A 13,119-nucleotide genomic window follows, 5' to 3' on the forward strand; every position below is an offset into this window, starting at 1 on the left:
TCGAAGCAAACAACTTCGAACTTAAACCTTCGCTGTTGCAGGCTGTGCAACAGAACCAATTCTCTGGAAATCCTACCGAGGATCCAAACCTTCATTTATCCGTATTTGTCCAATACGCTGATACTGTTAAAGCTAATGGTGTCACTTCAGAGGCAATTCGACTTCGTCTTTTTCCTTTCTCATTAAGAGATAGCGCTAGAAGATGGCTTCAATCTCTCCCTTCCAACTCAGTCACCACATGGAACGAGTTGAAGAAAGTTTTTCTTGCCCGATACTTTCCGCCAAGCAAAACAGCTATGTTAAGAGCCCAGATAAACGGATTTAAACAGAAAGACAACGAGTCTCTTTTCGAAGCATGGGAAAGATACAAAGACATGATGAGACTTTGCCCACACCATGGTTTGGAAGACTGGTTAGTAATTCACACATTTTATAATGGTCTCTTATACAACACAAGGTTAACAATAGACGCCGCTGCAGGTGGTGCATTAATGAACAAACCTTATGCTGATGCTTACCAGCTTATCGAGAGCATGGCCCAAAACCACTATCAGTGGGGAACCGAACGAACAACGGTGGAAAAACCTCAAACGAAAACTGGCATGTACGAGATAAGTAACCTTGATCACGTCAACGCAAAAGTGGATGCTTTGGTCCAGAAAATTGAAAGTTTAAACGTATCACCCCCAGCCGCCGTGGTTGCTATAACTCAGAATTGCGAGGTCTGTGGAATCCAAGGTCACACTCCTACGGACTGTCAACTCTTGACAGGAATCCAAGCAGAGCAAGTAAACTATGCTCAAGGAAGCCCTTACTCGAATACCTATAACCCAAATTGGAAGAACCATCCAAACTTTTCATATAAGAGTAATAATGCTTTGTACGCACCTGGACAGTCTCCAAATCAAGCCCCATCTATACCTCCGGGATATCAGAAACCGAACCCATCCATGCCTAACAATAATACCCCTAGAAAATCCAACTTGGAAATCATGATGGAAAACTTTATAGCTTCCCAACAACAAACCAATAAAGATTTCTTAAACCAGAATGTACACACTGGCGAACAACTTAAACAACTAGCAAGCAAAGTAGATGCCTTGGCTACCCATAACAAAATGCTGGAAACACAAATATCACAAGTAGCTCAACAACAAGCACCTACTGCTGCCCCAACTGGTACATTCCCTGGACAGCCCCAACCTAATCCGAGAAGCCAAGCTCATGCAATTATATTAAGAAGTGGAACGGAAGTGGAAGGACCGTCTGATCCAAGGATAGAAAACCAAAACCCTAAGAAATCAACTGAGGAAAGTGAACCTAAGGAAAAGGAAGAGAGTAATAAGGAAACCCTAGAAAAGAAGGAACCTTATGTACCTCCACCACCTTACAAACCACCTATACCCTACCCTCAAAGGCTTGTTAAAACCAAAGATGCGGGCCAATTTAGAAAATTTGTTGATCTCCTTAAACAATTAAACGTTACAATTCCGTTCACCGAAGCTATTACGCAGATGCCCTCATATGCTAAATTCTTAAAAGAAATCCTTTCTAATAAGAGGAAACTTGAGGATAGCGAAACCATTACACTCCCTGCCGAATGTAGCGCTATAATCCAAAATATGCCCCCTAAACTCAAGGATCCAGGTAGTTTCTCTATACCCTGTCACATAGGAAAATTTGTCATCGACAAAGCTTTATGCGATTTAGGAGCCGGAATTAGCGTTATGCCTTTATCCATATGTAAGAAACTGGAAATGGGAGAATTAAGACCGACCAAAATGTCTGTGCAACTAGCAGATCGTTCCATCAAATATCCTGTACGAATCCTTGAAAACGTTCCCGTACGCATAGGTCAGTTTTACATTCCCACTGATTTTACGATTATGGACATTAGAGAAGATGATATTACACCCATTATACTGGGAAGACCATTCTTAGCAACTGCCGGTGCAATCATAGACGTAAAACGAGGACGACTCACCTTCGAAGTAGGTGAAGAGAAAATTGAATTCATTCTTTCCCAATTCTTGAAAGCACCTGCAATAGAAGATACATGTTACTTCATGGATATCATCGATGAATGCATAAAAGAAGCAGAGTTAGGAGAAGACAAATCATCAGACTATCTTTTAGAAGACAAATCTAACCAATGTTTAGCAATAACACCGGACCCTATGCAATGTCTTAACAAACCAACCCCTGAGCTGAAGACACTTCCCAAAAATCTGAGATATGAATTCCTAGACTTAGAACTTGAACGACCTGTGATAGTTAATGCAGATCTAGGAAGACTCGAAACAGAAAAACTCCTACATATCTTAAGGAAGTACCCCACCGCACTAGGATACCACATCACCGATCTTAAAGGAATAAGCCCTTCTATTTGTATGCACCGCATCATGTTAGAAGAAGACTGTAAAACCTCTAGGGAACACCAGAGAAGACTAAATCCGATCCTAAGTGAGGTAGTAAAGAAAGAAATAACCAAGTTATTGGAAGCAGGTATTATATATCCTATATCTGATAGCAAATGGGTTAGTCCTGTACACGTTGTACCAAAGAAAGGAGGCATAACCGTTATTGAAAACGAAAAAGGAGAAACTATAACTGAACGAATCGAATCGGGATGGAGAATGTGCATTGATTATAGGAAACTAAACAAAGCAACCCGAAAAGATCATTTCCCTTTACCATTCATTGACCAAATGTTAGAACGATTAGCAAAACATTCACATTTCTGTTATCTAGACGGTTATTCAGGCTTCTTTCAAATACCAATTCACCCTGATGACCAAGAAAAGACAACGTTCACGTGCCCTTTTGGTACCTTCGCTTATAGACGAATGCCGTTTGGTCTGTGTAATGCCCCTGCAACCTTTCAAAGATGCATGATGGCAATATTCGCCGACTTTCTCGAAAACATCATGGAAGTATTTATGGATGACTTTTCTGTATATGGACAAAGTTTCGAAGAATGCCTTGAAAACCTGGAAAGAGTTCTTGAGCGATGTGTAAAAGTAAACTTAGTACTTAATTGGGAAAAGTGCCACTTTATGGTACAAGAAGGAATTGTTTTAGGACACATCATCTCGAACAGAGGAATTGAAGTAGACAAAGCCAAAATAGAGGTAATCGAAAATCTTCAACCCCCAAGAACCGTGAGAGAAGTACGAAGTTTTTTAGGACACGCCGATTTTTACCGACGATTCATCAAAGACTTCTCTAAGATAACTAAACCTTTAACCGGACTATTGATGAAAGATGCCGAGTTCATATTCGACGATAACTGTTTAAAAGCATTTCAAACTCTTAAACAAGCATTGATCTCCGCACCCATAATGCAGACACCAGACTGGAATGAACCATTCGAAATAATGTGCGATGCCAGTGATTATGCTGTAGGTGCTGTTTTAGGACAACGAAAGGATAAAAAGCTTCACGTTATATATTACGCTAGCAGAACCCTGGATGAAGCGCAAATGAATTACGCCACTACCGAGAAAGAACTCCTAGCAGTGGTATTTGCGCTAGATAAATTTCGTTCTTACTTGGTAGGAGCCAAAATAATAGTCTACACTGATCACGCTGCTATCAGGTACCTTTTAACAAAAAAGGACGCTAAACCTAGACTCCTAAGATGGATCTTGTTGCTACAAGAATTCGACTTAGAAATCAAGGACAAGAAAGGAACTGAAAACGTAGTAGCAGACCATCTCTCTAGACTTGAGAACCTTGAACCGGAAAGAACATCAATTAATGATGATTTCTCGTATGACAAACTTATAGCTACTTTGGAAGAGAACAACTCCGACAAGCAAGTAGAAACCACCTTAGCTATATCCGTCACACCATGGTACGCTGATCTCGTCAATTATTTAGCTGCCGGAATAGTTCCACCTACTTTATCTTACCAGCAGAAGAAACGATTCTTCTACGACATAAAACACTATTACTGGGATGATCCCTTACTTTTCAAAAGAGGCCCCGATGGTATTTTCCGTCGATGTATACCCGAAGAAGAGGTAGAAAATATAATCCAACACTGCCACTCCGCTCCTTATGGTGGACACACAAGTACATCCAAGACCTGCTCTAAAATCCTACAAGCCGGCTTTTATTGGCCAACTATATGGAAGGACGTACATGCGGCTATTAAGGAGTGTGACAGATGTCAACGCACGGGAAACATATCTAGACGTGACGAGATGCCACAAAAAGGTATTTTGGAAGTAGAGATTTTCGACGTGTGGGGGATAGACTTCATGGGACCTTTTCCATCCTCTTTCGGTAACAAATACATACTCGTGGCAGTTGACTACGTATCAAAATGGATCGAAGCTATAGCTTCCCCAACAAACGACACCCGAGTAGTAACTAGACTCTTTAAGAATATAATATTTCCGAGATTTGGCATCCCAAGAATAGTAGTCAGTGATGGTGGATCGCACTTTATATCCAAGGTACTCGAAAAATTATTATTTAAATATGGAGTAAGACATAGGATAGCGACACCTTACCACCCTCAAACCAGTGGACAAGTGGAAGTATCTAACAGAGAAATCAAGCAAATACTAGAAAAAACGGTCGCCACTTCAAGGAAAGATTGGTCATTGAAATTACCAGAAGCTTTGTGGGCATACCGAACTGCTTATAAAACCCCCATAGGGACGACCCCATTTAAGCTCATTTATGGAAAATCCTGTCACCTCCCGGTAGAATTAGAACATAAAGCCTATTGGGCTATTAGAAATCTAAATTTGAATTATAAAGCCGCCGGTGAAAATAAAATCCTTGACATAAACGAATTGGAGGAACTCAGAAGAGACGCCTATGAAAATGCCAGAATCTATAAAGAAAGAACAAAACAATGGCATGACAAGCGTATATCAAGGAAAATCTTCAAGCAAGGCGACGCAGTACTTTTATTTAACTCTAGACTAAAATTATTCCCGGGAAAACTACGATCCAGATGGTCAGGGCCTTTTCATATCACTAAAATCTTTCCCAGTGGAGCGGTAGAAATAAAAGGAAAATCTACAGAACCGTTCACCGTAAACGGGCAACGTCTGAAACACTATCACTTTGCGGAAACCAACGAGGATTCGAAAATCCTACACTTAGACGAAACGCCCCCAGGACCTATAGATTATATTTAACAGTTTCTTTGTCGAGCTTGCGACATTTAAACAAAGCGCTTAGTGGGAGACAACCCACAAATTAGTTTGTTATTTTATTATTCTATTATTATCATTTCCCTATTTCTTTCTTAATTATTCTTTTAATTTCTGTTTAGCATTCATTCTCGATTTATTCAAAAAGAAAAAAATATAATAATAATAATTTTTTCTTCTTTCGGCATTCGGCCAAATCCTGACTTAAACTCTTGTTTTCTTTTCTCTAGCTAACACTAACCAGATGGGACATATTGATCGTATGGGTATCAAGTTCAGAGGAATGGCTCAGAAACAAAAGCTTGAAGAACTAGCCGCTAGAGAGATGCTACCTAGTTTATATGCTGATGATTGGGCTATGACTGCCCTTGGACTCAGACAGAGTGTCCTGTATTTGCTGAATCAGATAGGATGGGAGACATCCCCTATCCTGAGACATTTCACCACCTACCGGAGACTCACACTAGAATTCCTTAGCTCATTAATCTATCTACCCAGCCATGGAAAAGGAATTAGCAGAGGTTTTATCCAGTTCAGAATGTTCAATATGGAGTACCAATTTAATATTAGAGACTTCACCAACCTTTTGGGTTTCCCTACCTCCTTTGATACATTCACTGTAAGCCAGGAAGAACTTTTTGAATATAGAGAGCTTGAACACTTTTGGGGTAGGCTGACTGGAAATGATGAGCCCGAAGAACATGAGTTTCTCTCTGGAAACATACACAACCCGGCCTTTCGCTATTTCCATAAGATCCTGACCCACACTTTATTTGGGAAGAAGCCAAATAGTACTTCAGTTTCACGTGATGAACTCTTCATCATATTTTGTGCTTCCCAGAACCGTCCAGTAAACGGTGCCACTTTTATGTTAGCTAATTTGGACCACCTTATCCAGGATGAGCGAGCACCAATCAGAATAGGCGGTTTGATCACTATGATAGGTAATGCTATTGGATTGCGTCAGCCTATGCTTGACCTAAACCCTTTTTGTGGCATTACTACTATGAGTATACCCTTCCTCTTCAACACTATGTTTATAGCAAACCTAGGGACTGATGAGTTTGAACTTATTATTGATAACCAGGTTCTCTGCTTATTCACCATGCCCGATCCTAGGACTAGTGTCCATAACCAAAGGAACTGGCTCTATAACCTGAATGAAACCCCAACTCCTGCTGGATCCACTGAATCCATCCAGGACTATGAGATTTGTAATGACTATGAGAATTATGTTGACCAGATCCCTCATGCTGAATCTGACCCTCAGACACCATCCGGCTATCATGATATTGACCCTCCTCCTCAGCCTGTTCAGACCGAAGAATCAGCCATACCTGACCTCCGACATCATATGCCCGGAACTGATTATAACACCGCCATTGAAGCTTTGATGTCAGAACAAGACGCCCTCAGAGGAGAATTTACTAACATGAGACACGAAGTTCTAGGATACATGAGCAGTATGACGAATCAGTTTCACGAGTTGCTACATCATGTTAACTTTTTTGCTCCTCCGGCCAGAGATCGTACAGATGGATAGAATTTAGTTATTTTTTCTAAGTTATTTAGTTTTAAATTAGATTTTTCATTAATGTTATTTGAATTCGTGTTCGCATTTATTTTTTCTTTCATTTCATTGTTTTCCTTTCCTGTATTACATTATGATCATTTTTATTGAAGCTGTTTATTTAATTTTATTATGCAATAGCTATTATGCTCTACTGTTGCTACCTATGAATTATTATTATACAAAGCAGATTAAGCGTGCACAATAAATTAAACTGCAGACTAAACCGATCATAAGCAAAACAAAACAAAATAAATAACAAAAATTAAATCCTTTACCGAAGTGATTTTGTGAAACGCTACTGAAGCCTTTCCAAAAAGGAATGTGTGACGAGCGTCACACTATCCGTAACGGACGGCACGCCTAGTGCCTGTTACGAGCGTCACACCCCTGTGACGAGCGTAACACTCCTCAGACTAGTGAACGTTAAGGAGCCGTTGGAGACGAACGTTACACCTTTAACTTTTTACCTTCCCCATTCATTTTTCATTTAACCACACTTAATTACTCTTCAACCACTTTTTCTTTCCACCTTCCAAATTCTTCTCCTATAAATACCCACCAAACCTTCCTTCATTCACCACAAACAATTCTCTCCTATCAAATACATTTCTTTTTTTTCTTTCCAAATCACCCCTTCAAAATTCATCACAATGGCGGGAAATCAGAATTTCGGAAATATCATCTTCCGATCCGTAGATGACAATTATCAGAGGGAGCAATTCGAGCGTTTCCAACAGCGAGGCGTCGTTTCCACCAGGTACCCCGATTTACCTTGTTTACAACAATTAGGCCTACTCCAAGGTATCGAATGGATGCTCCGTCAAGCCAACTTAACCTTCCTTTGCACTCATAATCAACCCACCTACCCATCCCTAACCTTAGAATTCTTAAGTTCATACGACTACACCACTCCCGCCGGTGAAGACGAATTTTTAACCGGTACCGCAACCTTCCGGATGTTTAACACCGAGTACTCCTTAACCCCAAACCAATTGAGTACCATGCTACAATTTCCCACAGAAGGTCTGCTGCACGCCAGAATCCCTCCAACCTCAAACTGGAACACAGTTGGCGTTTTCGGCCTTTTTAAGAAAATTTCCGGTATAGATTCCTACAACTGGGAAGAGCTCCTTCTCTCCCATATACATAACCCCACTATCCGGTACTTTATCCGCATTTTGCAAAACACAGTTTTTGGAAGGCCAAACAACAGCAAGGTCAACTCAAAGGAACTATTTTTCCTCCAGTGCGTCTTCGAACCAGATACTCAGGTAAACGCCGCCTCCTTTCTATTTCATCATATCCGCACCTTATGTGCTAGAGGAAGGCAGCCTTTTATAATTGGTGGATTAATCACCACCATCGCACTTGGCCTAAACCTAGGGGATAAACTCCAAACTTTAGAATCCCTACCTCCCCTATCTATGGATATCAGCTACTGTCGATCCAGCCGCTTGATTAAGAACAGAGTAGGCGGAGGATATTATCTTATGGTGAACAACCAGGCAGTCCCAAGTGTTGTTCTACCAAATATCGCCCTAACTGATGTCACAAACCCCGACCGCCACCTCTATGATCTAAACGCTCCTGAAACCACCGAGCCTTTACAAACAAACCCACAAACAGATGAGTTTGAAGCAATGGAACAAGGTGATCATCCGCCTACACAACAGTCAGTCCCGCTCAACCCTTCCAGTAATGCAACTGGCCCATCCTCCCAACGTCGTCGACGAAGAAGGCCTGCAACCAACGACGACATTATGGATGCTATCGACGGTATGCAGGCACAGAATGTCGAAATGCTGCAGATGATGCGTCAAATTCAACAGCAACAGGATGCTAGGAATGCCATAACCGACCAGCGGTTTACTGAGTTGTTCAGCAGGCTCGACAACTTAGACTTACGTCAGAGATCACCAGGTCCAAGAACCAGAGGCGGAAGACAACCTTAGTTGTAGTTTCTTTTTCCTTTCCATATTGTATTTCATTTCCTTAAAACATTGGGAACAATGTTTAATTTAAGTATGGGGGGGGGGGGGGGGGGGAAACTTGTTCTTCCTATTTCCATTGTTCAAGTATGTACTTTTCCTTTTAATGTTATTTAAAAAAAAAAAAAAAAATTTAAGTTAAGTCCCGAGTGTGAAAATTTCTATTATCTATTCCCTCAAAAATTTTCATGAGCCATAACAAAAATTTAACACACCCAATAAGTATAAAGGTCGCTTACTTTATAAAACTTGAGTGAAATCAAGACAAAAATCACTACCATAACAACGCTATGAGAACCTCAACATGTTAGATCAGGATAAGTACCTATTATACCGATTCCTCGAACTTTTAGTTTTATAATAACCCCGAGTAGTTTATACGAGAAGTCAGCACCATCTTAATAGCAAACTACGTGGAGAGCCGAAGAATATAAGTGAATGATCCCCAAAGTAACATAAAATATATGAATATATCAGGAAATGCACTGATTAAATTAGGTGATCCTTACCAGATCATTTAATCTAAAGGTTGCAGATCATGCAAAAACACAATATGAAAGATCCATTATGAGTTGGTTCAGTAGGTATCTGGTACTGAACTTGGTAGGGCGGACTACGGTTCGATCCCCCACAATTTGCAATGGACTGAATAACGAAGTTATCCGACTTATGTACCAGAACTTCTAGCTAAAAGCGGATCATAATCACTAACCGGTTACTCCACTATGTGCGCGAAAAGATAAAGGGCTTAATGTGATTTCGCTAGAATGAAAGCGGGTGAAATAAAAGTAAAGGAACTAGGATAACTATAATGGCATTACTTGAACTGATTTGCATAAGGTAGGGTTATCTAAGTTGTAACGGTAGTTGTTGATGTCAAGATTAAACTCAAGTTGCTTCTAAACAAAATCCACTTGCAACCTATTACGAATTGATGTGTGTTTTGAAATTTCATCTGGCTAAATTTTTAAAACGATTTCTATACTGTATTTTGCTTGAGGACAAGCAAAGATCTAAGTATGGGGGAGTTTGATACACGAAATTATATCATATTTTAGGACTTAATTCCATTAAATTCTATGACTATTTATTTCGGTTTACTGCATTTTATGAGATGTTACGTGGTATTTTCTTCCTATTTGTCTCAGGTAGTCTATTTTGAAGAACAAGTGAAAATGGAAGAAAAGGAGGTGCAAAAAGGAGAGAAAAGGAACCAAATGCCAAAGCCCAGCCCAAAGCGCACAAGTCACCAATGTTGTGCCTGTGACGGACGTCACAGGGTGCGTGACGAGCGTCACGCAAAACAGCCTTGTGACGGACGTCACACATGGTGTGACGAGCGTCACACAATTCCACTACTTTTTTGGCGCAAGTAACGCCCTCAGAAGACTTGAAGAGACGTTGAGGAGTTTGTGTCCTATATCCACGCCGTGCATTTAGCCACGTTGAAGACCTTGGGAAACGAAAAGCAGTTACCAGCACCAATATAAATAGCTACTTCAAAAACCTAAAAGGGTTCCTCGGTTTTTCCACGCTCATACTGCCGAAGCTTTTCCAATTTTCTTTTTACGCTTTTGCTTATTTTTCTTTTCCAGCAACTTAACATTATTTATTTTTTATTTCTTTTGCAAGTTCTACATTCTTTTTCCCTTGCAATTTACCTTTCTCTTTTTAGCATTTAGATATTTTTCGCATAATAGTTTCTACACCGGAAACTATTGTGCAACTTTTTATCGGATCTAACCTTACGTTAGATTCTAGTTTTATTTCCTTGGTTTAATTTATTGTTTAATTGAAGAATCCAAGAACAAATCCTACCGGCTTGTGGTGGAGTGTTCAAGACTATTGTATTACGCATTCAGGTTCTTTAATCATTATTTAATGTTTTGTTTTATTATTTATTTATATTATCTGCCTGGAATGAGTCTGTTTATGCATGATATGTATTCTTGTTTATTTAGCATGTCTGGCTAATTCGCCTAGATATCGGTTGTAAAGTAAGCAGAATAAGGGATCAAGACTGAGTCGGTCTATTTAAACTTAAAATTAAAATCAATCTTTTTACGGTCTCAACTTACAGGTTTAATAACAAGATTTTTTACAAAAATAAAGGACATAAAGAAGTTAAAATCAATAGAGCGAGAGTTTGAGGTTTTAACTGGACAGTGTAGGCTAGGCATTAATTCTAGATCAGGGCGAGAGCAAGTTTTAGAGTTAATTAAATTCTGACCTTTTCCAAAAAGTATTTTTAAAGATTGAATGTGAGGACGAGAGTTAAGCATTTGGATTTAATTATATAACCTAAGTCAACAGAGCGAGAGTTTGAGATAAGGGTGTTTAAAACGGTCAGTGTTTTCTTAAAAAGAGTTTCTGCAACTTTATTGCTTTCAAAATATGGTTTTTGACTTAATTATAAGTGACAGCTACATTAATATAAAATCATGGTTTATTCAACAGAGCGAGAGTTTGAGATAAAACCTTTAACCAATAAAGTTAACCGAAACGACTTATTTTAAAACCAAGAAACCGACAAAGACTTGATTCCCTAGTTTTGACGAACTACATACCGATATCCGTTTTATCAATATTTAATCTAGATCTTAGTTTAGCTCTTAGTTTTTCCCCAAAAAATCAAACATTTTTCACCTTAGCTTTACGTAGTAACCTTAGATAACGGTATATCGATTCATAAGTCCCTGTGGGATCGATATCTTTTAAAACTACGCGATAGAACTGTGCACTTGCAGTTTGTATCCCATTCTCGACTCACACAGTCGAGCGATCAAGTTTTTGGCGCCGTTGCCGGGGACTTTTATTTAATCAATATCGTAACTCTTCCGTTACGCTGTAGAGACTAAGGTTTCTTTTTCTTCTATTCTTTCTTTCGTTGATTTGTATGCCACGCACTCGCTCACAAGGCGAACCGCTCTATTTACGAATCAACGATATCGAGCTATATCTCTGAGTCTTACGACGAATTCGGGAATATCGTGCTGCAAACAATCTCCCTACTATAGAACTTCCTGATATCAAAAACCTTTTTCCTTCGATAACCGAGATGGCAGAACCAGCTCGTGCTCTTAGAGATTACGCCGCTCCATCGCAAGATGAGCCGCATTCAAGTATTGCTCCGCCCGCAATCGAAGCAAACAACTTCGAACTTAAACCTTCGCTGTTGCAGGCTGTGCAACAGAACCAATTCTCTGGAAATCCTACCGAGGATCCAAACTTTCATTTATCCGTATTTGTCCAATACGCAGATACTGTTAAAGCTAATGGTGTCACTTCAGAGGCAATTCGACTTCGTCTTTTTCCTTTCTCATTAAGAGATAGCGCTAGAAGATGGCTTCAATCTCTCCCTTCCAACTCAGTCACCACATGGAACGAGTTGAAGAAAGTTTTTCTTGCCCGATACTTTCCGCCAAGCAAAACAGCTATGTTAAGAGCCCAGATAAACGGATTTAAACAGAAAGACAACGAGTCTCTTTTCGAAGCATGGGAAAGATACAAAGACATGATGAGACTTTGCCCACACCATGGTTTGGAAGACTGGTTAGTAATTCACACATTTTATAATGGTCTCTTATACAACACAAGGTTAACAATAGACGCCGCTGCAGGTGGTGCATTAATGAACAAACCTTATGCTGATGCTTACCAGCTTATCGAGAGCATGGCCCAAAACCACTATCAGTGGGGAACCGAACGAACAACGGTGGAAAAACCTCAAACGAAAACTGGCATGTACGAGATAAGTAACCTTGATCACGTCAACGCAAAAGTGGATGCTTTGGTCCAGAAAATTGAAAGTTTAAACGTATCACCCCAGCCGCCGTGGTTGCTATAACTCAGAATTGCGAGGTCTGTGGAATCCAAGGTCACACTCCTACGGACTGTCAACTCTTTACAGGAATCCAAGCAGAGCAAGTAAACTATGCTCAAGGAAGCCCTACTCGAATACCTATAACCCAAATTGGAAGAACCATCCAAACTTTTCATATAAGAGTAATAATGCTTTGTACGCACCTGGACAGTCTCCAAATCAAGCCCCATCTATACCTCCGGGATATCAGAAACCGAACCCATCCATGCCTAACAATAATACCCCTAGAAAATCCAACTTGGAAATCATGATGGAAAACTTTATAGCTTCCCAACAACAAACCAATAAAGATTTCTTAAACCAGAATGTACACACTGGCGAACAACTTAAACAACTAGCAAGCAAAGTAGATGCCTTGGCTACCCATAACAAAATGCTGGAAACACAAATATCACAAGTAGCTCAACAACAAGCACCTACTGCTGCCCCAACTGGTACATTCCCTGGACAGCCCCAACCTAATCCGAGAAGCCAAGCTCATGCAATTATATTAAGAAGTGG

The 13,119-nt window shown here is 40.0% G+C and overlaps 2 pseudogenes; both read right to left on the reverse strand.

The window, feature by feature from the left end:
• Positions 1-303: 303 nt before the first annotated feature.
• Positions 304-403, reverse strand: LOC127133841 (uncharacterized; annotated as a pseudogene).
• An 11,775-nt stretch (positions 404-12,178) lies between these two features.
• Positions 12,179-12,278, reverse strand: LOC127133842 (uncharacterized; annotated as a pseudogene).
• Positions 12,279-13,119: the final 841 nt, after the last annotated feature.

This window comes from Lathyrus oleraceus, chromosome 3 (genome assembly GCF_024323335.1).
Source record: "Lathyrus oleraceus cultivar Zhongwan6 chromosome 3, CAAS_Psat_ZW6_1.0, whole genome shotgun sequence".
Classification (NCBI taxonomy): domain Eukaryota; kingdom Viridiplantae; phylum Streptophyta; class Magnoliopsida; order Fabales; family Fabaceae; genus Lathyrus; species Lathyrus oleraceus.